The 27,455-nt window shown below is 42.5% G+C and overlaps 1 long non-coding RNA gene across 2 annotated transcripts; it reads left to right on the forward strand.

The window, feature by feature from the left end:
- LOC132400266 (uncharacterized) lies at positions 1 to 25,988 on the forward strand. 2 transcript variants are annotated; one of them, XR_009514201.1, is made up of 3 exons: positions 1 to 1,772; positions 3,000 to 3,138; positions 25,788 to 25,988. It is a non-coding gene; the product is annotated as an uncharacterized LOC132400266 (long non-coding RNA). The 2 variants fall into 2 exon arrangements; XR_009514200.1 differs by lacking the exon at positions 25,788 to 25,988 and having other exon boundaries at positions 1 to 157; positions 1,013 to 1,772; positions 3,000 to 3,311.
- The last annotated feature ends 1,467 nt before the right edge of the window (positions 25,989 to 27,455 follow it).

Below are 27,455 nucleotides of genomic sequence, written 5' to 3' on the forward strand. Positions count from 1 at the left end.
CTGGGGCTCCACAGGGGACTGTCCTGTCTCCCTTTCTCTTCACCATCTACACCTCGGACTTCAACTACTGCACAGAGTCTTGCCATCTTCAGAAGTTTTCTGATGACTCTGCCATAGTTGGATGCATCAGCAAGGGAGATGAGGCTACGGTGATGAGGTACAGGGCTACGGTGGGAAACTTTGTCACATGATGTGAGCAGAGTCATCTGCAGCTTAATGTGAAAAAGACTAAGGAGCTGGTGGTGGACCTGAGGAGGGCTAAGGCACCGGTGACCTGTTTCCATCCAAGGGGTCAGTGTGGACATGGTGGAGGATTACAAATGCCTGGGGATACGAATTGACAATAAACTGGACTGGTCAAAGAACACTGAGGCTGTCTACAAGAAGGGTCAGAGCCGTCTCTACTTCCTGAGGAGACTGAGGTCCTTTAACATCTGCTGGATGATGCTGAGGATGTTCTATGAGTCTGTGGTGGCCAGTGCTATCATGTTTGCTGTTGTGGGCTGGGGCAGCAGGCTGAGAGTAGCAGACACCAACAGAATCAACAAACTCATTCGTAAGGCCAGTGATGTTGTGGGGGTGGAACTGGACTCTTTGACGGTGGTGTCTGAAAAGAGGATGCTGTCCAAGTTGCATGCCATCTTGGACAATGTCTCCCATCCACTCCATAATGTACTGGTTAGGCACAGGAGTACATTCAGCCAGAGACTTATTCCACCGAGATGCAACACTGAGCGTCATAGGAAGTCATTCCCGCCTGTGGCCATCAAACTTTACAACTCCTCCCTTGGAGTGTCAGACACTCTGAGCCAATAGGCTGGTCCTGGACTTATTTCCACTTGGCATAATTTACTTATTAATTAATTATTTATGGTTTTATATTGCTATATTTCTTCACTTTTCTTGGTTGGTGTGACTGTAATTAAAGTAATGAAACCCAATTTCCCTCGGGATCAATTAAGTATGTCTGTCTGTCTGAACTACGATATCAATTCAGTTTGCTTCTCCACAGATGCCGCTGGATCTGCTGACAGAAGTGAAGTGCTGTCCGAGCATCCTGTGCTAGACTTGGTAGATAGGGTTTATCATGAAGAATGTTATGAATAAGATCGAAGAGGTTTACCAGGATACTGTCTGGATTAGAGGACATGAGCTGTAAGGCGAGGTTGGACCTACTGGGGATATTTTCCCTAGAGCCGCAGAGACTGATGGAAGACCGGACAGAGGTTTATAAGGTTATGAGAGGCATGGAGAGAGTTGACAGCCGGTACGTTTATTTTTAACCGCAGGGTCAAAATTAGAGGGCGCGCATTTAAGGTGAGCAGTGAAGAGTTCAAAGGAGATGTACAGGGTTAGAGTGTTTTTTCTACAAACTGTTGAGTGCCTGGAATGCACTGCCAGAGTTGGTGGGGGAGGCAAATACAATAGGGGAAGGCACATGTGCCTTAGGTAGGCACATGGACATGCAGAGAATGTGCAGAGAGAGAAGGGAATATATTAATTAGGCATCATTAGCTTAATGATTTCAGCACATCATCATGGACAATAGGGCCCATTACTGTGGTGTACTGTTAGACGCTTGTGGTGAACTATGTGCCTGTCTGGACACGCCCCCTGCTGACTGCTCCTGTGGCTCCTCCCACAGGCCCCTGTATAAAGGCGATCTGAGGCCTGACGCTCGGCCTCAGTCTCCAGGTCATAGTATGATGGACACTCACTCCTGGTTCCTTCTTCCAGTCAATAAAAGCCGATATCTCGCCTTACGTCTCAGTGTGAGTTATTGATGGTGCATCAACGCTGTAACTTGCTACGATTTTAATGGGGTGGAGGAAAAGTGAGATGTATGCTTCGTTAATCTGTGAAAGTGACAGGACACCTTAGAAGGTCCATTTAGAGGATGCGTCGGCCCTTGGTTTATAAGCAGTGGCATACAGTATTAAAGTTAAATTGATTTAGTACCCTGGAGATTTATGTTCAGTTGATGTTAATGACATATATAAAAAGTTGCCAAGGCCAATTGAAGAGGGTGTTGTAGGGCCAATATTATGGAGCAGCTCAGGAAACTGGGGTGTTGTCAGACATTAAACGTTAATGGTTGACTTTGTGGAAGTGTTCAGAAGTAAATGTTTCCTGGGGCAGAAGTATCTGTAATTAAAGACAAAAGAACTTGCCATAGCACAAAGAAAAACATTTTTATGCTGTAAATTCATTACAGTCAGGAATGCGCTGCCTGAAAGGTGGGTGAAATTGCTTTCAATAATAGGAAACTGGACAAATGCCTGAAGAGGAAAAATTTGCAGGACTAAATTAGATAGATAGTTCTTTCAAAGAACTGACACAGACCAATTGGCTCAACAAGCTTCCTTTATTGTTATATGGTTACACAAAGAGGAAATATTAATTTCAGATCTTGTGCATTAAGTGCAGTACTATGTACGCATATACTGTATAGCTAGGGTGCTTAAGACTTTTGCACAGTACTGTATTTGTCAACATGGTTTGACAAACGAGTTTGTAAATCTGCTGGGAGCAAAGGGAATGGTGAGAGTAGAGCGCTGTGGGAGGGGTGTGGGACAGGAGTGCCAGGGATGGGGTTTAGAGTGGGTGCAGACACACCCAACCTTGACACACCAGGCAAGGTCATTTAATTGCAAACAATTGGTTTATTGATCACTACAGAATGTCTCTCTGGAGCTTCCCGGTCCCTTCCCCCTTCTCCCAGCCGTGATTCCCCCCTCCCCTGCCTCCTTCCCACACTCAGTCCACAACAGAGACCCATATCAGAATCAGGTTTATCATCACTCACGCTTGTCATGAAATTTGTTTTTTATTTGCGGCAGCAGTACAGTGCAAAACGTAAAATTACTGCATAAGTCTTAAGCACGCTAGTTATATATATTTGTCTAAGACTTTCACACTGTATTGTATATGGCTCATAATGTTACTGAATTATATATATATATCAAGTTAATTTCAATTTTGTATTCATCATTTGTTAGATCAATACCTATAGGCTGATCTTTAGAAAGTGCTGCTGCATAGTAATGGAAACAAACACAGAGTCACCATGGCAATGAAGATCACCTTGGAGACTGATTAATGCTGGTAGGAGCAGCATGGACATCGTATCAGATGATGGTGTGTAAATTATACCAAAACTCTCCATCTCTCCATTTGATTATGGTAACATTAAAAAAATTGAAGTGTAATAATAGCTTTTAGCTGATTGATTTTACCTTATTGCTCCTTCAAAGTACTGTACTCTCTCATAATTGAAAAAAATTAATTTGGAGGAAGTTGCACTGACATAAAATAAAAGTATATATCCTGAGGTCTGAGCTGAATAGGTATTAGAAACACACATGAAGATTTGTGACACACAATTATCCAGTTTCATGTAATGCAATCAAAATCACATTGTTGTGGTTTCTGGAAGCAGGGTTTCACTATCAGCTCCGATATTAATCACACAGGTTGTAGGAAAGCTTAGAGCTGGCACTTACCATATCCGGATGAAGAAATCCAGCAACAGACCAGCACAGGACTTCACACAGACCTTGAACTCTTCTTTTTCAGCACAGAGGTGTTGGCCGGCTGCTGAAACACATCTGTGAGTTGAGCCACAAAGTGTCTGTTGGCTGGCATGCTGGGAGATACAACATCGACGTCCAAGAGCTACTGCAGAAGCTTGGGCTGAAGATGAGCGAGAATGATTGCCAGCCATATCATGCACAGCTGTCAGAAAAAAAATTTAAAATGTTGAATGCTTATTTGTATTTGGGTTCAATTTTTTGCATTGTGGCCAAGAGGATGTCTGTGACAGAAGGAAGGTAATTGGAGAAATGGAAATGGCATCGCGTTGGAGTTAGCCCTTCGTTAGAAAGCTGCTGTCTCCTTTGCCTTTTCGGCTGTCTTCCCCTTTGGCTTCTTCCGCTTCCTCCTTCTGTTTTACCTCCTCACCTGATGCCAGGTGCCACACCTGTCCCTGCACGATAGCAAAGGAGCCCTACACACACAGCTGACCATTCACTGATCTTCACAGATGTTCAGCGTGCTACAGAGCTCCTCTCCAGCAGTCCAAATAAAAACATTGCTTCAGCATCCAATGGTGTCTTCTTCCAATAAGGCAAGAGGATGGGTCATGTCATTCATTGGCATCCTGTGGTTTGTTGTTGGAGCTGAAGCTCATAACGTGGTGGACCTCTATCTGCTCCATCTATTCTTTTACATGATTTCCATGTGTAGGTAAAGCATCTGTATGGTCTACTACTCTTTTGATTCTTTAGGTTAACCGAGCCAGCTTCCTTGTGGTGTTCTCTGACTATGATGGGACTGGAGTTCTTAGTTTTACCTTGACACTGACAACTTGCTTCATGACTATGTAACATTTTGTTTCTGAGTTTTACTGAAATCTCGCCAATTGCTTTTGCTTGGATATTGGATTTAGTACGATTTCATTCCATTAAATAGACATCCCTGGGCACCATTGGTAACCTGTATCTGTCCTTTTCTCTCTCCCCAGATGGTTTAGTTTATCCACTGCTGTGAATTTGATGTCCTTTTCATTGTGCACTGTTCATAGGAATGACTTTGTAATCCATATCATGCTCTCTGTTTTTCCCATTCACGTGACATTTCTTCTTCAGCTGTTCATATTGCCTTCCACGGCTTTTACAATATCTAAGGTGCTTTTGCTGTTCTACCTTTCGTCTTGCACTTCCTTCTCATGGCACTCAACATGTCTAGCCTGCCTTAGGACAGCTCCACAGCTTTGCATGTCAAAAATTACACTTCTCCAGTTTTGTGCAATGATTATGACTTCAGGCTGGTCTCACAATCCCCCCAACACTGCAAAGAAACCAACCCCTGTTCAATAGATGTTTATATCAATCAGACTACAATTACCTTTCACATTTAGCTCTTCTGTTATTATCAGTGAAAAAGGGAAAGATAGAGAGCTCGTGCTAGAGAGAGACAGAAGCAAATATAGAGATAGATAAAGAGAAAGAGAAAAAGCCCAATGGGTCATGTGACACAATGCTTAGAAGATTTTGTATATCCAATAATATGAGTTATGTTTTATCTTACGCTCATCAAGATCTAAACTGCATCTAAACTCAAAGTACCTCTAGTCCAGATGAAGGGTCTTGATCTGAAACATTGACTCTTCCTCAATAAATGCAGCCTGACCCCTAAGTTCCTCCAGCAGTTTCCTTTAGACTCCAGATTCCAGTTTCTCCCTCTAGATCTGGTGTCTCCAAACTCCAAGTAAACACTGCTTCCTTTAACACAATTCCTGAAGGGTTTCTCCTGCTGTGACTGCATGTTTAATCAAGTGACATTAAGAGCTACAATAATCTGAAATTGATCTCCAAGGGATTACTTTTGACATTGCAAGCTGTCTAACATCAAGATCTACCTGTTTGTCCTGACGAAGGGTCGCGGCCCGAAACGTCGACAGCGCTTCTCCCTATAGATGCTGCCTGGCCTGCTGTGTTCCACCAGCATTTTGTGTGTGTTGTTTACTTGTTCTGCTGCCTTCCCGAGGGTCTCTTATAGTTGTGTCTGATGTTATGCACACCAAAAGGGTGTGAGTGAACCCCAACCCCCAGGCACATATATTGCCTGCAAACCCAATACCTCACCATTATTTGCAATATTTTTCAAAATGTACATATATTTTGGCAAAAATTTCATATTTCTTTGGCAGCTGTTATGTTTAAAGTCATAGATGTTCATTTTGAGGTATGAAGCAGGGTAGGACAACAATATTTAATTCCAATATATCATTATCAGAGAAGTAAAGTTGCAAAGAGTCTACTTAAAGATCAATGCATTCCAAAATGACTTGATTTTCTTTCAAATGAAAATATTATACAAGCTTCAAAGAGATTTGGAAACTAATAATGCCTTTTGAAAAACATGTAGAGTTTTCATAACTGAATTTAATGACATGTCAGCAGCGTATGAGTGAAAGATCTAAGTACAAAAACTTCACTATTTATCTTTGCTCCGGCATTTTTGAAATCCCACAGAAGTCAAAGGAGAACATAAATTTCCACAAGACCATAAGACATAGGAGGAAAATAGGCCATTTGGCCCATCTTGTCTGCTTTGTCATTCCATCATAGCTGATTTATTATCCCTCTCAATGCCATTCTTTTTCCTTCTCTCTGTTCCCTTTAATATCCTGACTAATCAAGAAACTGTCAATCTTCATTGAAATATACCCAATGACTTGACCTCCACAAATGTCACTGCAAAATGTAAATGGTAATAAGATTCCTGCAGACGTTTTTTTTGTAGTCACTGGTCTCAAATTGTCCAGAGTTTTCTGGATAAAGTTCATGACATGATTCAGTAACAATCCAAGGGAAAGCTCTGTAATGTCCCATATCATCTGGCATCCACAATGGTTTTCAAGTCCCACCAATATTTAATGGAAATTTACAATAATAGTAAGAGGCGTCCCTTGTGCCTTGAAGAGTTGATTTCATTCCAACCGATCGCCATTTCCCCAGCTGGGTGAAATTGTCATTAGACCAGAATGTCAGTACTTCCTCTGAGAGCAAGTTCGAGCTGTTTCCATCCTTCACAGCTGGCTGAAGGTTCAATCTGATGTGCCCTCTCCATTTCAATCATGTATAACATGCAATGAAATCCAGCAAACTCTAGACTCTCTGGCTTTGGAAGTTACATCATGCTTCCTGGCAATAGAACACCCTCTGACTATTTATTTAATCAGGTTCACCCCACGAGAATAATATTTTCATTTCTAGTCTTTTTAACTGTAGGACATAGAAAGAAGAAAGCTGGTAATATTAAGGAAGTTGCTGAAGGGATACATGTCCTCTGTTACAAAGCTGAGGTTATATAAGGCATTGGGCAAACTGCATTTGAAATATTGTGAGCAGCTGTGGGCCTCTTAACAAAGAAAGGATGAGCTGGCATTGAAGAGGCCCAGAGAAGTTTCATGAGAAGGATTCAGAGAATGAATGGGTTAACAAATGAGAAGTGTTTGATGGCTTTGGCTTTGACCTGTACTCAGTGGAGTTTAGAAGAATAGGGGGGGGGGGGCTTCTCATTGAAACCTATCAAGTGTTGAAAGTCCTAGATAGTGTGAACATAGAAAGGATTTTCCAAAATTGGGATAGTCTAGAACCAAAGGACACATGCTCAGAATACAAGGTCATCCCTTTAGAACAAAGATGAAGATGAATTCCTTTATCAGAGAGTGGGAACTCTGTGGAATTAATCGGCACTGATGGCTGTAGGCCAAACCATTGGGTATATTAAGGCCAAGGTTGATTGGTTCTTGATTAGTCAGGGTGTCAAAGTTATGGAAGAAGACAAGAGAATAAGGTTGAGAGGGATAATAAGTCCGCTATGACGGAATTCGGAGCATACTTGATGGGCTGAACGGCCTATTTCTGCTCCTATGTCTTATGTTCTATGGCTTGTATAATTCATTGCTGGGAGTGTATGTTCCCACATTAGTATCAAGGTACTCACACTCTGAGACACTGCTGTTACCCAGTCAACATGGGTGGGGGTTATAGGACCACAGGGTATATGAGCAGAATTAGGCCCATTTGGCCCATTGGATCTGCCATTCAACCATGGCTGATGTCTTTTTATTTTATCGAGCTACAGTGTGAAATAGGCCTTTCAGGCCCTTCAAGCTGTGATACTCCAGCAAACCCTGATTTAAACCTAGCCTCATCACAGGACTATTTACAATGACCAACTAACCTACTAACTGGTACATTTCTGGACTTTGGGAGAAAGCCTACGCTTTCCACTTGGAGGACATACAGACTCCTTACAGATGATGTTGGAATTGAATTCCGAACTCTGACAGTCCCAGCGGTATTAGCATTACCCTACCACACCACTGCCTGATCCCCTGACCCTTAACCCATTTACAAATCAAAAACTTATCAATCTCTGCTTTAACTACTCTCAATGTCTTGCCCTCTCTACATACCCCTCTGTGGTAATGCATTCTGAAGATTCACTACCCTCTGGATGAAGACATTTCTCATCTCAGTTCTAAAGGGTTGTCTCTTTATTCCGAGGTTGTGCCCTAATGATTTTTTTATATCTGCTTCGGAAATTGCAGGTTGAAACCCAGGACTGGAACCACTGGTGGGTCCTATAACATGAAGCAGGAACTCTTTCCCTTTTTCAGTCTTTTTATTGAGTTTCATATACAAAAAAAAATAAAAATATAACATAACATAATATTGAATAGGTTATAAATACACTAGGCTTGAAGAAGCAGGAACTCTTGAAGGCTCGAAATGACTGTTGTCAACAATATACTGGGTCAGTCAAAGGTTAAACACACTGCAACTCTTTCTAATGGAGACTCCTGACACTTTTCAGGTCCTGGACTTTCCACGGATGGAATATTCTATCTTACACATTGTGAAATCTATTTACCACTCTATAGTTGAGATTGTATTCCCACCACTGATTGTCATAACCTTAGGAAATGCTGTGAATATCTGGCTTTAGTGCAGTCTGGAGCCTTCCCCTTCAAGCCTAAACAAATCATAAAAATAGGATGTCATCATTTTTGCTAAGTTAAAATAAATTACATTAACACCAAAATTACAATAAAATAAACACCAGGCTACCTCATTAAAAAACCATAACATTGACTGCAACAATGGTTTCCACCTAAAAAGAATATAAGTGGGAGGGTGAACAGCCAGAAGTCATGGTCCACGTAGATACCAATGACATGAGTAGGATGAGTGATGAGCTTCTGCATAGGGACTTGAGGGAGTTAGGTGTTAAGTTAAAGGGCAGGACCTCCAGGGGTGTGATCTTAGGATTGCTACCCCTGCCATGTGCTAGTGAGGCTAGGAAGCTTATACAGTTCAACACATGGTTAAGGAGTTGGTATAGGAGGGAGGGTATAAGATTTTTTGGATCATTGGGCTCTCTGCCAGGGAAAGTGGGACCTGTACAGAAGGGATGGCTTGCACCTGAACTGGAAGGGGACTAATATCCCAGCAGGAAGGTTTGCTAGTGCTGAACAGTGTGGTTGAAACCAGAGTTGCCGGGGGGAGGGGAGCCAGAGTGCTGGAACAGGTAGTGGAGACAGATGTTGTTAAGACTGCAGACAAAGTCAGGAATCAGAAGGGTGAGCATGGTGCCTCCTAGTATGCTGAGATGTGTATATTTCAGTGCAAGAAGTATCGTAGGAAAGGCGGATGAGCTCAGAGCATGGATCAGCACCTGGAATTAAGGCAGTGAAACTTGGTTGCAACGAATTTGAAAGGAGATGATAGACAGTTGCAAGAAACATAAGGTTGTTATAGTTGGTGATTTTAACTTTCCATATATTGACTGGGAATCCCATACTGTAAAAGAATTTGATGGGACAGAGTTTGCCTAATGTGCTCAGGAAAGTTTCCATCTGGAGCTGAACACGCTCAAGACAAAGGAGATGATAGTGGATTTCAGGAGACATCCCCCCCGTTATGTCCCCCCTCACAGTCCTCAGCAGCCCTGTGTCCACCGTGGAAAACTTCAGGTTCCTGGGAACCACCATCTCTCAGGATCCGAAGTGGGAGCAGAACATCAGCTCCATCCTGAAGAAGGCCCAGCAGCTGATGTACTTCCTGCGGCTCTTGAGGAAATATGGTCTGCCTCAGGAATTGCTGCTGCAGTTCTACTCTGCAGTCATTGAGTCTGTCCTGTGCACCTCCATCACTGTGTGGTTTGGAGCCGCCACCAAGCAGGATAGAACCAGACTACAGCGCACAGTGAGGACTGCCAAGCGCATCATTGGAGCCTCCCTGCCTTCTATTGTGGACCTGTACTCTTCCAGATTGAAGAAGAGGGCGGGGAACATCATAAAGGACTCCTCCCATCCTGCGCACGGACTGTTTGAACTGCTTCCGTCTGGTAGGTGCTTCAGATCCCTCCAGACTAAGACTAATAGGCACTGGAGAAGTTTTTTCCCTACTGCGGTCACTTTGCTAAACAGTTAACTGTCGGCTAACTATTACTTGGATTGCACTACCTGTATGTATAATCTATATTTTCATTTATATTTATCATTATTATTGTTATGAGCAGAGAGACAACATCTGCCGGAAGTAAATTCCTTGTATGTGTACAGGTACTTGGCGATTAAAGTCTGATTCTGATTCTGATCATCAGTTTGTAGCAGTCCCAATGAGAGAGCGTGAAATACTGAATCTGGTATTGGGAAATGAGACAGGGCAGGTGACAGACGCTTGTGTAGAACACTTTGCACCTATTGACAACAATGCTATTTGTTTCAAAGTAAATATGCAAGAAAGATAGGTCTGGTCAGCAAGCTGAGATTCTAAATTGGAGAAAGGCCAAATTTGCTGCTATCAGAAATTATCTGGCAAGTGTGGATTGGACAGGCAGTTTTTTGGCAAAGATGTACTTGGTAAATGGGAGCCATTTAAAAGTGAAATGCCTGTCAGAATAAAAGGTAAAGTTAACAAGTCCAGGGAACCTTAGTTTTCAAGAGATATTGAGACCTTGGGTTAAGAGAATAAAGGAGGTGCATAGCAGGTAGAGGCAGATAGGAACAAATGAGGTGCTTATGGAGTACAAGAAATGCAAGAGGGTACTTAAGAAAGGAATCAGGAAAGCTAAAAGAAGGCTCTAGCAGACAATGTGAAGGGATTCTTCAGAAATGTTAAGAACAAAAGGATTGCATGGGATAAAATTGGTCCTCCGGAATACCAGAATGGTAATCCATGTGTGGAACAAAAAGAGATGGGGAGATCTTGAATAATTTTTTTGCATCTGTATTTACTCAGGAGAGAAAGTCTATAGAAGTGAGGAAAAGTGGCATCAACTTCATGGACGCTGTACAGATAGCAGAGGAGGAGATGTCTGCTATCCTGAGGCAAATCAGAGTGGATAAATCCCCAAGGTATGACAAGGTGTCCATTTGACCCTTGTGCCTAGTGCTGAAATTGCCAGGGCCCTACCAGAGTTATTTAAATCAGGATTAAATTGGGGGTTTCTGGAGAGCATGGCTGGAATGGCCAGGACCTATTCTACACTGCGTGTCAATAAATAAAATGAAATCATATCTCTGCCACTTTATTGAGCAGCAAGCAGAGAAGGCCACATTCACCTAGCAGTCAGACACCAACAACACCTGTGGTTGCTAAGGAAGGGAGAAAGCCTGCAGAACGCGTGGAAGAAGCACCAAGTTTCTGTAAAACAGGATCTGCGTGAATCATTAAGAGCACCAAATTTCTTGGTGTTCACCTGGAGGAGAATCTCACCTGGTCCCTCAAAACCAGCTCCATAGTAAAGAAAGCCCAGCAACATCTCTACTTTCTGCGAAGGCTGAGGAAAGTCCATCTCCCACCCCCCCCCCCCCCCCATCCTCACAACATTCTACAGGGTTTGTATTGAGAGCATCCTGAGCAGCTGCATCACTGCCTGGTTCAGAAACTGCACCATCTCGGATCGCAAGACCCTGCAGCGGATAGTGAGGTCAGCTGAGAAGATCATCGGGGTCTCTCTTCCCACCATCACAGACATTTACACTACACGCTACATCTGCAAAGCAAACAGCATTGTGAAGGACCCCACACACCACTCATACAAATTCTTCTCCCTCCTGCCATCTGGGAAAAGGCACCGAAACATTCTGACTGTCACGACCAGACAGTGTAACAGTTTCTTCCCCCAAGCCATCAAATTCCTCAATACCCAGAGTCTGGACTGACACCAACTTACTGCCCTCTACTGTGCCTATTGTCTTGTTTATTACTTATTGCAATGCCTGCACTGTTTTCTGCACTTTATGCAGTCCTGGGTAGGTCTGTAGTCTAGTATAGTTTTTTTGTGTTGCTTTGCATAGTTCAGTGTTGTTTTTGTATTGTTTCATGGAGCACCATGGTTCTGAAAATCGTTGTCTCAGTTTTACTGTGTACTGTATCAGCAGTTATGGTCAAAATGACAATAAAAAGTGACTTGACTTGATGTGCCAAGAGAGAATCCACGTACAATGGAGCTAAAAGTATCATGGCTTCACCAGATATGTGACGGTTACATCAAAATCTCAACCAGTCATGCTATTTATTTTTCCCTCATGCATCCTCAGACCACACATACAACACCCTACTCCAAATACCTCTCTAGTTCAGGGGCTCCTCGATCCACACCTATGTTAAACCTATGAATGTACTGTATAATGAGAAGAGGTGTTTGCTTCATAAAATACCAGAATGCAAGGAAGGAAGGCAGAATGATGGGACGTTTTGGGCCTGGATCTCACCAGATTGGATATGATCTTCCTCTTCATGGGTAGACAAAGCTTCTCATGAAGTAAGTCATTCAGTCATTAAGTTGTCTAAAATGTATTCGTTGCTAGTTTGAGCCTGTTTATGCACAATCAGAAGCAACTAAGCAGGCCACAGTGAGGTTCGGATCTGCCACGTTAAGTGTCCCATAATGAACTGTTTTTATATAGTTTCTAAATACGGAACTGCAAAGGATGAGCTCTATATTCTTTTTCCAATTGTCAAGCTTCAATTGTTGTCTGGACGTAGGAGCTCCACATCTGTGGAACACACTGTACTTGTCTGATGCTGGACTTGGCAGTTGTGAATTCTGCAAAAAAAACCTGTACGTAGTTCTCCGTTCATCTTTGCAGAGAATTAATTATGTGTATTACACCTACAGTAGCAGTCTCTGCTTCAAAGGCCCAGAGCCAATGTTTCAGTTAATGAAAAACATGACTGAGAGGGAATCATACTTAACATAAAGCACATACATCCATGAGGATCTCACAATATACTGAGAGGAATCATTCAGATCAATTAAGGATCTTTTAGGGAGAGGTGTTGAGATTAATGTCTCTGTTCCTGTGATGACAATCAGTCCTGTTATAAGATAGGATGGCTGTAAATCAGTAGTTTTTATTATTTGGTGGATATTTGACCTGGAGGTGTTGGGACTTAATGATATAGAATGTTGGTGTTGCTGAAACAAGTTGTTCTTCACAGTATAAGCTAGGGATACAATGCAAGATAAATGTTACATTTTGCAACTCCAGAACATAAAATTAATTGAAAGAAAAGCACAGGAGTTGGGGATAACTTATGTACGTTTAGTTTTACTTTAGTGAGGTGCTCAATATAAAATGCATCTGAACTATATAATACTACTAGTATATAGAAATACACAGCATAGTGAATTCTAATCCTATTCAAGCCTAAAGATTTAATTGCTGTGGAGAATTCCTTAGTCTTATGGGATAAAACTAAAAGAGTTATAAGAAGGGAAAAGATTAAAAGTGAGAGCAAACTAGCCAATAATATAAAGCAGGATACTAAAAGTTGTTTTTCCAGTTATATTAAGAGTGAAAGGGAGGTGAGAGTTGATATTGGACCATGAGAAAATGATGCTGGTGAGGTAGTAATGGAGGACAAGGAAATAGCAGATGAACTGTGCATCAGTCTTCACTGTGGAAAACACTAGCAGTGTGCCAGAGGTCCGTGAGTGTCAGGGAGCAGGACTGAGCACCATTGCTATTACAAAGGAAAAAGTTCTAGGCAAACGCAAAGGTTAAGTCATCTGCACCAGATGGACTACATCCCAGAGACCTGAGAGGTTGCTGAAGAGATAATGAATGTATTGGTCATGAGCTTTCAAGAATCACTTGATTCTGGCACGGTCTTGGGGGACTGGAAGATTGCAAATGTCACTCCACTCTTTAAGAAGGGAGGAAGGTAAAACAAAGGAAATTATAGGGTAGTTAGCCTAACCTCAGTGGTTGGGAAAATGTTGGAGTCTATTATTAAGGATGAGGTTTTGGGGTACTTGGAGACTAATGAGTAAAAAAAAGGTCAAAGTCAGCATGGTTTCTGTGAAGGGAAATCTTGCCTGGCAAATCAGTTAGAGTTCTTTGAGGAAGTAACAAGCAGGGTGGACAATGGAGAAGCAGTGGATGTCATTTATTTGGATTTTCAGAAGGCATTTGACAAGGTGCCACACATGAGGCTGCTAAACAAGATAAAATCCTCGTACATTACAGGAAAGATACTGGCATGGATAGAGGAATGGCTGACAGGCAGGAGGCAGCAAGTGGGAATAAAGGGAACCTTTTCTGGTTGGCTGCCAGTGACAAGTGGTGTTCCACAGGGGTCAGCATTGGGACTGCTAGTTTTCACATTGTTTTTCATTGATTTAGATAGTGGAATCAAAAGCTTTGTGACAAAATTTGCGAATGATACGAAGATAGGTGGAGGGGTAGGTAGGGCTGAGGAAGCAATTTGATTGCAGCAAGACTCAGACAATTTGGAAGAAGGGGCAAAAAAAATCGCAGATGGAATACAGCTTTTGCAAATGTATGATCATGTATTTTGGTAAAAGGAACAATAGTGCAGACTGTTATCAAAATGGGGAGAAGGTTCAAACATCAGAGGTACAGAGGGACTTAGGACTCTTCATGCAAGACTCCCAGAAGGTTAATCTACAGGTTGAGTCTGTAGTAAAGAAGGTAAATGCAATGTTGGTATTTATTTCAAGGGAAATAGAATATAAAAACAAGGAGATAATGCTGAGGTTTTGTAAGACACTAGTCAAGCTGGATTTGGAGTATTATCAACAGTTTTGGGCCCCATGTCTCAGAATGGATGTGTTGTCATTGGACAGAGTCCAGAGGAGGTTCACGAGAACGTTTTCAGGAATGAAGGTGTTAACATATGAGGAACATTTGGCAGCTTTGCGTCTGTACTCACTGGAATTTAGAAGAGATTGGGAGAATCTCATTGAAACCTAGTGAATGCTGAAAGGAAAAGATAGGGTGGATGTGGAGAGGATATTTCCTATCCAGAAGTACAGGAAACAGCCTCAGAAATGAGGGGTGACCTTTTAGAACAGAGATAAAGAACTTTTTTAGCCTGAGAGTAGTGAATCTGTAGACTGCAGTGGAGGCCAAGTTCATGGGTATATTTAAGATGGAAGTTGATTGCTCCCTGATCTGTCAGGGCATCAAAGGAGATGGTGAAAAGGCAGGTATATGGGGTTGAGTGAGATCTGGGATCAGCCATGACGGAATGGCAGAGCAGACTCGATGGGCTGAATGGCCTAATTCTGCTCCTATGTTTCTATGTTTTATGGTCTTATGTTAACATCTTTCCTGACAGGGGTGGGGTCACTTTGTCTGGCAGGTGAAATGTGGCTGTGAAATAATCTCATGTTCTGGAGCCTCCTCCATGGTGGTTGTAGGAGCTGACCCTGGTTCTGGAGGAAGTGATTCTGAAAGCTCTGAACACAATTCTTGTGGACATGTTGACATCCCAAACAGTGCATGGCAAGCTGCTTGAACTGTTGATTGATCCCAAAGCCACCATATGAAGCTCTGAGCCAAAATTTTCATTTTAACCATGCTGAGAAGACTGGCAGGAACTGTAGCACCTCCAGCACTTTGGCTCTCAGCTTGGATGGTATAACTCAATCCCCACATAAGGTAATCCCTGTCAAGGACAAGTTCGTTCCGGTGCCAGTAAAAGTGGGGAAACTGGAATTTCTGCAGCATATTCCAGCCATTCTGAGTTGCCATGTAGACTTGAGACTTGAGACTTGGGGCCTTTTCTGGTTTCCCTTTGGATCGTCTCTGCCATCATCTCTTGTGTATGGAATGGGCTGCTGGCGACAGTGATGGAGGCAGATACAACAGGGTCTTTTAAGAGACTCCTGGACAGGTACATGGAGGTCAGAAAAATAGAGAGCTATGGGTAAACCTAGGTAATTTCTTAGGTAAAAACATGTCCGGCACAGCTTTGTGGACCGAAGGGCCTGTATTGTGCTGTAGGTTTTCTATGTTTCAACGTTCCTATAATAGGGAGTCTTTCAATTTGCTTTAAAGAGAATACATCAAGAGGAATGCCCGCTTTTGTAAATTGTTAAGGTATTTCCTATTCCAAGGTTAAATGGAACAATCCATCAGCATTTCCATGATCACTCTTGAATTTGCTCTTGTAATTATGTCCTCCTAGAAAACGAGCCCATCTCTGCATTTGTGCTGTTGCTGTTAGTGGTACACACAGATGCTACTCCAAGAATGAGCCTACTATAGCAATAATGCCATTTGTGAGTGTTTATGGTGAGAAATATTTTGGACTCTTCTTCCATCTCCATCTGTAGGTAGGCTTCAGCTAAGTCTAATTTGCTGAAGTGTTTCCCTCCAGAAAGGTTTGCAAAGGTATTTTCTATCCTGGGAAGAGGGCATTGATCTACAAACATTTGTGCTTTCAGTGCTGTGTTGATGGTGTCTTTGAAATCACCACAGATCCTGTCAGACCAGCATTTCTTGGCTACCGGGAGTTGCCCATGCTTGCCTACCAACATTGGAAAGAATTCCTTCAGCCTCCATACGATCTGGATCACTGGCTTCTTTATTACAGATGGTATAAGGAACTGGATTGACTTTGAAAAAAAAATTAGATACGGCATTTTCAGTTAACACCAGTTTACCCTTGATATGTTTGTGTTTTTCAGTGCAATTCTTGAACACTGCTGTGGCATTATCCAGTGCCTTTCTAAATTCTCTTTCAGCTGACTGTATTGCAGGGGATGTTGCAAACAAAGGGTGGATGGAACTCCAATCAAGTTGTAGATGTCTCAGCCACTCACATGTCATAATGTTGCTCTCCTGTTTTTACCACATACAAGCCCAGTGCAACTTGTTGGTTGTTGTATTCCACTGTTATGAATTATAAATCCCACAGGAATTATCTTTTCTCCAGTATAAGTTCTTAGCTTGATACCTGCAGGTTTCAGTTCAGTATCTTTGAGATGCCATTCAAACTCATTTTGTGGAATGACAAACAGCTGAGCCAGTGTCCAATTCGATTTTAATTAATTTGCTGTTCACTTCTGGTGTAAGCCATATTGCTTCTATCTTATTAATGTTCACATTTTAAATCTCAAGAATACTCAATCCTGTGACTCTCATTATTATTAGATTTTTCATGAACAACATGCAGATTAGTACTCACTTTGAATTTGCAACTTCACTTTTGATCTCTTTTTCTTCCCCATGCAGTCCAATTATTTTTGTCTGCTCAAAATGCTCTTTGTATGTGTCCTACTTTGTTTCATTTTCTGCAGGTTTTGTCTTTAAATCTGCATTGGTCTGGTGGAAGTGAGCCCCTGCTGCGATGGTAAACAATTTGTCCGGCCAAGCTTGTTTCTGTCCAGAGGATGCAATTTTGTTCACGCTCACTTTCATTCCTGACTGCAACTCAATTACGTCTCTGGCTGCCCTTTTCAATTTAGACTGGTCTTTTATACGTGAGCTGTGTTTCAGTTAGGAGCCATTTTTGAATGCTTTCCTGCTAGATCCACAAACTAAACGATCTCTCATTAAGCCCATCAGAGAATAAACAATTCAGCCATGTACACTGAAATGGACTCCCTTTCCTTTATGAAACCTAAAGCGTTCTGCAATCAACAATGGTTTTGGTTCTAAGTCTTCTTGCATAACTTTCACAATATCAGCAAGGCACATTTCAGCTGATTTGATTGGAGCAGTTAAACTTCTAAGCAATTGGTACACTTTTCCATCAATTGCATTCAGCAAAACAGGCACTTGTTTCTTATCAGCTATTCCATTTGTTTTAAAGTACTTCTCAATTTATTCAGTACACATCAGCAAGTTATCTGTTATGTGATCTATATTTTAAAAAATTTATTATTATCATCCTGTACACACTGTTTATGAAGCCGGAATATCATCCATTGTCTGCCCTTTTTAGATTCGCTTGTCTTGCTTCCTTTTCCCAAGATAAACATGATGCACTTTTTTTAAAACTCAAACGTCTCTCTCTCTCCCCTTGTGAAGAAGAAAAACATGCTACACTTTATTTTTAACTCAATCATCTTGCAGCACTTCAACAGGTAGGTAGTCATCTTGGGTTTGTTCTAAAACTACCTCAGCACCACTGTTAAGTTTTGTAATTCCAAAATTTAAAACTAATTGAAAGGAAAATGGTGGCATAATGCTTTACAGTACCAGCGAACTGGGTTCAATTCCCACCGCTGCCTGTCAAAGAGTTTGTATGTTGTTCCCATGGCCACGTGGGTTTCCTCCGGGTGATCCAGTTTCCTCCCACAGTTCAAAAACGTACTGGTGGGTAGGTTAATTGGTCAATGTAAAACGTCCTGTGATTAGGCTAGGATTAAATTGGGAGATTGCTGGGCAGCATGGCTTGGAGGGCTGGATCTCAATAAAATAAAATAAAACACGAGAGCCGGTGATAACTCAAGTATGTTTAGTTTCACTTTAGTGAGGTGCTCAAATATGATGTGGTGGCATAATGACGTATGTCATTCATGTACTTTTACATGTAACCTGTAATAAATTATGTAAGCAACAAAGAATGCGTCATCAGACATTTGTCCATTTGTTTCAAATGTTAAGGGTGTGGGCTTTCATGTATGAGCACAAAATGCAGCTGATAGTTCATTGAGAGGAAAATCTTAAAGATGTTTGTTCTGCACAATAGGTTCAGACAAATGGTGCTACTTTTCCAGTTGTTTTGATTCTCTGTCTTCTTTGCCTCCAAAGTGCTTGTATCTCTAGATCTCCATGCAGTTGCTGTCAGCACACTATTCTTTGGAAAATCCGAGGTAATGAGTCAGGTCCAAGCAAAGGCCATATGCAGTAGCATGTGCTTCTGTATATAAATAAAGGACAAATAGCAATTGTGTGGATTTAGAAAACCGTATTGTTTTATTAACTGCCAACTGTAAAACTCCAGACACTTTTTTATCCTTGCAACAGTTCCATCACCTTGTTAATGAAGGTGGCTTAGACTGAATCAAAGAATAATCTCTACAACGAGTCTGCTATCAAGAACATTAATTGATTGACTGGTTGATAAAGGTTAAACAGACAAAGATCATTGCAGTATGCATTGTCCTGTTGACTTGAGGGCTGTCATTGGAATAATTTAGTGAAAGTATTTTATTTACTGAGATGCAGTGTGGAATAGGCCCCTCAAGCCACACAGCCCAGCAATTGACCTAATGATGATGATGATAATAATGGCTGGTTCTTGACTTGCGAAGATCAGGAGGGACAAAGAGTCCTCAGGAGCAACAGCACGATTGTTGGTGACTGTAGAGACCAATTCTGGATCTGCAGACCCTGGAGCAGTGGGGGCACGGGGCACACGGGAACAGCTGGGATGCGCGTGTATGGGTAGTAGGATCCATCCTGTGTCTCCTCTTCTCTTCTGGATTCCTCAAAATTCTCGGCTGCTCCATGGATCAGTGTTCTCCAGTTGTCTCTGTCACAAGCCAGCTGCTGCCACTCATTGACCACGATGTTTGCCTGAGAGAGCTGCTGCTTAAGTTGGTCTTTGTACCTCTTGTGTGGGGCATCACGATCTCTCTTGCCCTAAGAGAGTTCTCCGTAGAGAACAGTTTACAGTAACCTGGGGAGTTGTCCGTGTAAGATGAGTGGCCTGACCAGCAGAACTGCTTGAGCAACAAAGATGCCTCCTCCAGGGCCTCGTTGTTGGAGACATGACCCTGCCAGCTGGTGCCCACAATGGAACAGAGGCAGTGCTGATGGAAGTGCTCGAGCAATTGGATTTGCTTGCGGTACAAGACCCAGGCTTCAGAGCTGTACAGTAGTGCTGTGACAATGGCAACCCTATACACCTGGATTTTTGTGGACAGACGCAGCTGGTGGTTCTTCGACGCATGTTCCTGGAGGTGCCCAAAGGCACTGCTGGCTCTGGCAAGTTGATTGTCAATATCCCTTACTACTGTAGTGTTGTTGGAGATGACACTGCCCAGGTAGGTGAAGTGCTCAACTATGGTGAGAGGTTGGTTGTCAATGGTGATCCAAGGTGGCTGTAAACACCATGAGCAGGCTTCTCACAGAGTTGATGTTTTCTTCAGACTGACCATTAAGCCGAAAGCCCTTGCAGCCTTGGTGAACTGAGTGGCTACAACATATAGCGTGTCCTCTGTGCGCGTGAGAAGAGCACAGTCATCTGCATATAGTAGCTCAAGAATGGGCTCTTGTTTTTGTTCAGGCGTCAAAAGGTGGTGGAGGTTGAAGATACTTCCATCAGTGTGGACCCGAATGTAGATGCTATCTGAGGTGGTCTCTTTCACTTCCTGTAGCAACATGCTGAAAAAGACGGCAAAGAGTGTTGGTGCCAAAGCACGGCCTTGTTTCACGCTGTTACTGATAGAGAATGGGTCAGCCCGCTCGCCGTCGTGTTTAACCTGATCACTTTGGCATTCATGGAGCTGCTGCAGGATGCTGAGGAATTTCGGGGGACAGCCGAGCTTCGACAGAGTCGTCCAGAGACCATCATAGCTGACTGTATCAAGGGCCTCGGTCAGGTCAACGAATGCCACATACAGTCTCATGTTCTATTCACAACATTTCTCCTGTATCTGGCACAGCACGAAAAACATGTCGAATGTGCCTCTGTTCATTCGGAGTCCACACTGACAATCTGTGAGGTTACCTTCAACAATAGTAGGGATGATTCGGCCTAAGAGAATTCTGGTGAGGATCTTCCCAGTTGTGGACAGCGGTGTAATGCCTCTGGAGTTTGAGTAATTTGATTTCTCCCCTTTGTTCTCATACAGCAAGACAATTGTGGGACTGAACCAACAGAGTGTCCAGGGTCCAGGGTTTATGAGTTCACTCAGGAGAATGTCTCCTCCCATTTTGTGCATAGCCATGGCCTTCAGCTGCTCCCATTTCTTTCCTGTGTCGCTGTCTGCCCTTGGTGTGCCATGACTGTCCAGATTCTCCCTTAGCTTGATCTGGAAAACATCTCAGAGGCCAAAAAGTTTATCCACCTGAAGTCTCTTCAACCATGGTCCCATTTTCCTTATTGCTGGCTTGATAGCCAGTCTGACTTTCACCCTGGCCAGTCTGTGAGCCATGCAACAGTCCACACTTGGCATGTCCCTGGTGTGTAGAACGTTCGACAGGTCCTTTTGGCGTGATAAAGATGTAGTCCAGAAGGTGCCAGAGTTTGGATTGGAGGTGTCTCCGGGTCATCTTGAAGCTGGCTTTCTGTTGTGACAGTATATTGGTTATAACCAGAGCTCCAGCAGAATCCTCCCGTTGTCGTTGCAGTTTCTGACACCATGGTGACCTAAGACTCACAGCCATACCTCAATCCTAATCACAGGAAAATTTACAATGACCAATTAATGTTTTAGTAAACATTAATATCATGGCAATAATAACTAAAAGATTTAGTCAATATGGTGATATTGAGTAATTATCTTAATGTTCTCTGTTTGGGATAATTCCAGTTAGGCTTGCTAAGGTTACTACAGCTTTCCTGTGTTTACAATTGTGATGAACTATGTATACCTGTCTGGACACGCCCCTCTGCTGACTGCTCCTGTGGCTCCTCCCACAGACCCCTGTATAAAGGTGATTGGAGACACTGCTCCCCCCCCCCCCGTGCTCTGATTCGCTGCTAATAAAAGCCAATCGTTTGCCTCCCGTCTCCGAGAGTTATTGATGGTGCATCAACAATGAAGATGAAAGAAGGTTGCTCCTTTTCAGTTATTGGAGTGTGATGACTGTTGGATGAACACAAATAGTTCAAGTTTTGACTGGCCAGCTGGAGATAGCAGCATATTAAACCAAGGTTCTGAGTGGCTGATTGTAGACTGTGGAATTCGGAAGTGTTCCACAATCAGCTACTCCACGTTCCTGTGTCAGAGATATTACTTATAACAAATTTTCACCTGTGAGTTAATGTATGGCTTTGTTAATAGCTAGAATTATAAACCATGGGAAATAATTTGTCTGTGTGCTGTTCCTCATAATAGGATTATAATTGTGTTTGATATATGTTGAAGAGTATCACCAATAGCCACCAGCACCAGTTTCCCTTCGTTCACTGCCAAATGTTAAACAAGAGAGAATAATGTCAGCTGTCCACGCCTCCAAGTAGGTTCCTAATGAAAATTGTTTTGAAGACATTCAGTGCCCTAGTAAATTGCATCTTATTATCACTCTACAGGTCCTTGAAGGAAGGATAAAACCAGCATCACTCACACAATCACAATCACACACACACACACTCACACACACACACACACACACACACACACACACACACACACACACACACACACACACACACACACACACACACACACACACACACACACACACACACCAGCTAATTTGGAAGACAGTGACTTTGGCATCTCAAAAGGACTCTGTTGAAATATCACTTGGGGTCCTCAGTATTCACAAGTCCAGAGGGGCCTCAGGACCCACACCACCAGTTTCAGGAACAGCTTCTGCCCCTCTGCCATCTGACTCTTGAACCCTTGGGGATAACCTCACTCAAATCCACTTCTCCCATCACTGAACTGTTCCCACAACATATGGACTCACTTTCAATGACTTTTCGTCTTGTGTTCTCGACACTTATTGCTTATTTGTTATTATTATTATTTTGTTTGTTTTTTTTAGTTTTTTTGTATTTACTGTGAATGCCCACAAGAGAATGTTAAATAGTGCTGCCTGGACACCTCAGCCCTTAGAAGCTTCAGGTGTTGACGGCACTAGGTTAAACTGGCACAGGTCTCTCGTGCATTGTGTTGTTTTTTCATCACAATCAAACTTCCGGCTCATTGAGCTTTTATTGGTGTCTTCTCATCTATGTATTGTGGGTTACACAGAGTGGAGCATCAGAATATCAGTGAAGAAATGATTCATGCTTATTTAAGAAGACAGAGGTCACATGAAAAAGGAAATTAAGAGTGTAAATGTCAATGAATCAAGATTGATCATGGTCAGAGTGAAGTCAGAACAGGATAAAGGCAGAGAATAGATACCAGAGACATGGCAACGTTATGTCTCCAGCACCATGAAGGTATGCCAGTATTTTGTATTGCCCAGGAGTTCTTGTTCCAAGCAGGGTTCAGAGTGATAATACCAGTGAATGCTGCCTCAATTATGACTCTTATTCTGTATGTTGTATGGGATTATTCACATGGTTAACCAAAACAATTGCTCAAAAAAATAAGGGAGTTTCATGTCCTATCAGTTATATTTAGGAACAAAAAGAGAACTTTAAGACAACCAACAAGAGAAAATCTGCAGATGCTGGAAATCCATGCAACACACACAAAATGGTGGAGGAACTCAGCAAGCCAGGCAGCATCTATGGAAAAAAGTACAGCTGACAATTTGGCCCGAAATGTCGACTCTAATTCGTTCCATAGATGCTGTCTGTCCTGTTGAGTTTCTCCAGCATTTTGTGTGTGTTGCTTTTAGACAACATTGTGTTTATAAGATGGTTTCTGTGCTTCCTTACGGGAGTTGAGATACTAACCATTCAGTGTTGCTCTGTGTATACTGTCCACCAATTGATAACAAGCATTGATTATCTGTTTCTTTCTGCTATGGTGAGGGGGTTGGAGGCAGGGGTGAAATACATATTCTCAGAAAAAGTTGCCACAAAAATCAAACACGCCCTCAGATGTAGAATCTACTAGCAGGAGTGGGGGAAAAAAACCCCTTCGAATCCAATGCAAATATTTTCTTAAGATTGCACTGGTGGGAAAACAACATGTATAACAACCAATCACTTAGAAAAAATACTTGTGACAGCTATTTATTTTGGTTCCTGTCCAAAAGGGAGAGAGCTCAAGCTGCAGCCCACATTCCCTCTCAGTAACACTGAAGGGAAGTTGCTTTTATGGCACCCTTGTAATCCTGTCTCCAATGGGCATGCACACAGAAGCCCAAACCAACTTCAGTCTGGAATGTAAACAATTTTTTATAGCATAGTCCCACTGCAGCATCGGCCTAAATAACTTTCACAGCTAACATTACAGTTATTTTCTACTGATAATAGGCTTATACATTTCCTTTCTCTTCAGTATCAGAATGCTACAAGAACACACTGCAGGTTAGTTTAAGCCTATTTTGCTCAGTGATTTTAAGTTGCTGAAGGGTAACATACAGTGGCATCGATAATTTCCAAACAACAAGGAATCTTATACGTCAGTTACATGTCTCTATAAATGTTATTATTTATGTTTTCTAATGATGGAGATATTGAATACAAACCCCCCTTGTCCTCTAAATTGCCAGCGAATGTTGCCAGGATCAGCAAGACTTAGCACCTGTACACCTTCGATTTCCACACTCGCTCTCTTAAAGCATTGCTTATACAGTTAGTTCTTCACAAGCACTCTGGTCAAGAGCAGCCATAATTTTGTAGGGTTAGTCTTATCATGGTGACTCCCATGCATGACTCAAAGACTCCTTGCTCTTACTTCAGCAATACAATCTTGCCCAAGCACAACCCCTTCTTTCTCCCCATTATCTATGTTCTTGAAGAAATAGTTGATACTCAGTGCCCACCAGAGTCATAAAGTCATAGAGCACTACAGCTCAGAGAGGCCCTTCAGCCCATCTAGTCCATGCAAAACTATTAGGCCACCTGGTCCCAAAGTCCTGCAGCCATAACATAGCCCTCTAGTCCCCTCCCATCCATGTATGTACGCCAAATTTCCCTTAAATGTTAAAATTTGACCCACAACTACCACTTCCACTGGCAACTCCTTCTAGATTCTTAGCACCCACTGTATGAAGAAGTACCCCCTCATATTCTCATTAAGCTGTTCATCTTTCGCCGTTAACCCATGGCCTCTAGTTCTACTCTCATTCAACCATAGTGGGAAAAGCCTGCTTGCATTTACCCTATCTACTGCAAATGTTTCCTCTCGCTTCTAAACATGAATGTCAAAGGGAGGCACATGTCCTTGACATGCGAGATGGTGAGGTTGCTGACCTGTAGATAAATGGATACAATAAGGAATTCTAAGGATACAATAGGTTTTCTTATGAGACTCTTAGACACGGAGCTTAGAAAAATAGAGGGCTAGGTGGTAGGGTAATCCTAGGCAGTTTCTTGAGTAGCTTACATGGTCGGCACAACATCGCGGGCCAAAGGACCTGTAATGTGCTGTAGATTTCTATGTTTCTATGAAAAACATTTATCTATAATACCAATTTGGCATCACTGTATAGCACACAAAGTGACTAACATTCTCTGTAAGGAGGCAACCTGGGTGGCTGCACGATGCAGCAGATTCAGCTCTGTTTCCTACTGCAGCAAGTCATCCAGGGAATGCAGAGAAACTGGAATCCCCAGAGCCACGAGCACAACCTTTCTCCATGGGGTTTCCTCAGCAATTTTCACACGTTTTTATACAAAGCCCGCTTCTTACAAAAAGAAATGCAAAAACTACCACCTACAGATTCTAGGATTTGAGCAGCTTTAGGGAAAGTGAAGATACAGTGTTAGCTGGTGCATTTAGGCTAATGAACCAGGAATATCAGGTCAAATTCTCCCCAAGGGGACAAATGTTTAAAATCAGTAGGGGCGCTAGGGTAGTGTCGTAGTTAGCGTGGCGCTATTATAGATCAGGGTGTTCCGGAGTACTGAGTTTAATTCCGTCTGTAAGGGATTTGTACGTTCTCCCTGTGATCCCCTGGGTTTCTTCCAGGTGCTCCGGTTTCCTCCCACAGTCCAAAGATGTACTGGTTAGTAGGTTAATTGCTCATTGTAAATCATCCAGGGTTAGGCTAGATGGGTTGCTGGGCTCATTAGGCCGAAAGGGCCTGTATCCCAAAATAAGAAACAAATTGAAATAAAAATCTTGAATTTAGCATGAATACTAGTACTAGTAAGTCTCATTAATCGGCATTAAAATTTCAGTTTTTTAATGTTCCGCAGGTAAGAAAATGTGCTGGAATCTGGAGCAAGAAGCAGCCTGCTAGAGGAACTCAGTGGGTCAGAGAGCATCTTCAGAGGGAAATGGACAGCTGTTGCTTCGGATAACACCCTTTGTTTGAATTGAATTATCATCTGGAAAATGTGTCACCCTTATTTAATCTGTTCTGTATGGATCTTCTGACCCACATAAAGCATTGGCTCTTAAATGCCTTCTAAAATGATCCAGCTCGTCTCACAATTTTATGAAAGAGAACAATTCTAACAGCACATTTCCCATCTTAAACCATCACTTGTACATCTAGACCTTCTGTTACATTCCCCTGTTGTCCAGGGTTGTCTGGGAAGCAACATAAAGCCAAGTTCATCTTCAGTGCTGTGCATTGTTTGTGATGGAGAAAGGACAAGCAGTCCTGTTTGCAATATATTTTAATTGACTTTATTTCTTACATCCTTCACATACACAAGGAGTAAAAATCTTTATGTTATGTCTCCGCCTAAATGTGCGATGTGCAATTTATAATAAATAGTATGTACAACAGGACAGTCAATACAGCATAGAAATACAATTGTATCAGCATGAATTAATCAGTCTGATGGCCTGGTGGAAGAAGCTGTCCCGGAGCCTGTTAGTCCTGGCTTTTATGCTGAGGTACTGTTTCCCGGGTGGTAGTAGCTGGAATAGATTGTGGCTGGTGTGATCCGAGTCCCCAGTGATTCTTCGGGCCCTTTTCTCACACCTCTTTTAAATGTCCTGAATCATGGGAAGTTTACAACTACAGAAGCACTGGGCTGTCTGCACCACTCTCTGCAGAATCCTGTGATTAAGGGAGGTACAGTTCCCATACCAGGCAGTGATGCAGTCAGTCGGGATGCTCTCAATTGTGCCACCATAGAAAGTTCTTGGGATTTGGGGGCCCATACCAAACTTCCTCAACTGTCTGAGGGGGAAGAGGTGCTGTTGTGCCTTTTTCACCACACAGCTGGTATGTACAGACCATGTGAGGTCCTCGGTGATGTTTATGCCGAGGAGCTGTTCACCCTGTCATCCCCAGATCCATAGATGTCAATAGGGGTTAGCCTGTCTACTTTTTTCAGTATTCCCCAACAGGCTCCTTTGTTTTTGCGACATTGAGGGACAGGTTGTTTTCTTGACACCACAGTACAGTATTTACAGAAGTGATCCAGGGCAACCAAATCCGTGGGAGTAATCCAAAAGCCAAAATCTACAATACAAGAACACAGGGCGAAGCACACAGACTACAAGTTTGTCCTCTCTTCTCGGATGCTGGCTTTTTAAAATTGTGTTCTCCAAATCCCAACTGGAGCAGTCCTGACAAGGGGACTGGTCTAGCCGCTCTCTAGATGGGGATTGAGAGCAGCTTGGCACCACTGAAACAAGGAAAGCTGGACAGATAGAGAGAACAGAAACAAAAAACACGGGTGCGCACTTAACACACATACTCTGGTCAAAACTAGCAAACCCCTTTATGTTACAGCACGCGGTCTCTATCTCAGTCTGAAATATGAATGGCCTTTGGCAGAGTAATGCTGTGGTGGTAGATGGAGAATTTGGCTCATGACTACCTCTCCATGGCAGAAGGGGAAATGATTCAGAGTTTGGACATATTTTTGTAATAACAACAACCTCTCACTCAATGTCAATAAGAC

This window comes from Hypanus sabinus, chromosome 10 (assembly GCF_030144855.1).
Source record: "Hypanus sabinus isolate sHypSab1 chromosome 10, sHypSab1.hap1, whole genome shotgun sequence".
NCBI lineage: Eukaryota > Metazoa > Chordata > Chondrichthyes > Myliobatiformes > Dasyatidae > Hypanus > Hypanus sabinus.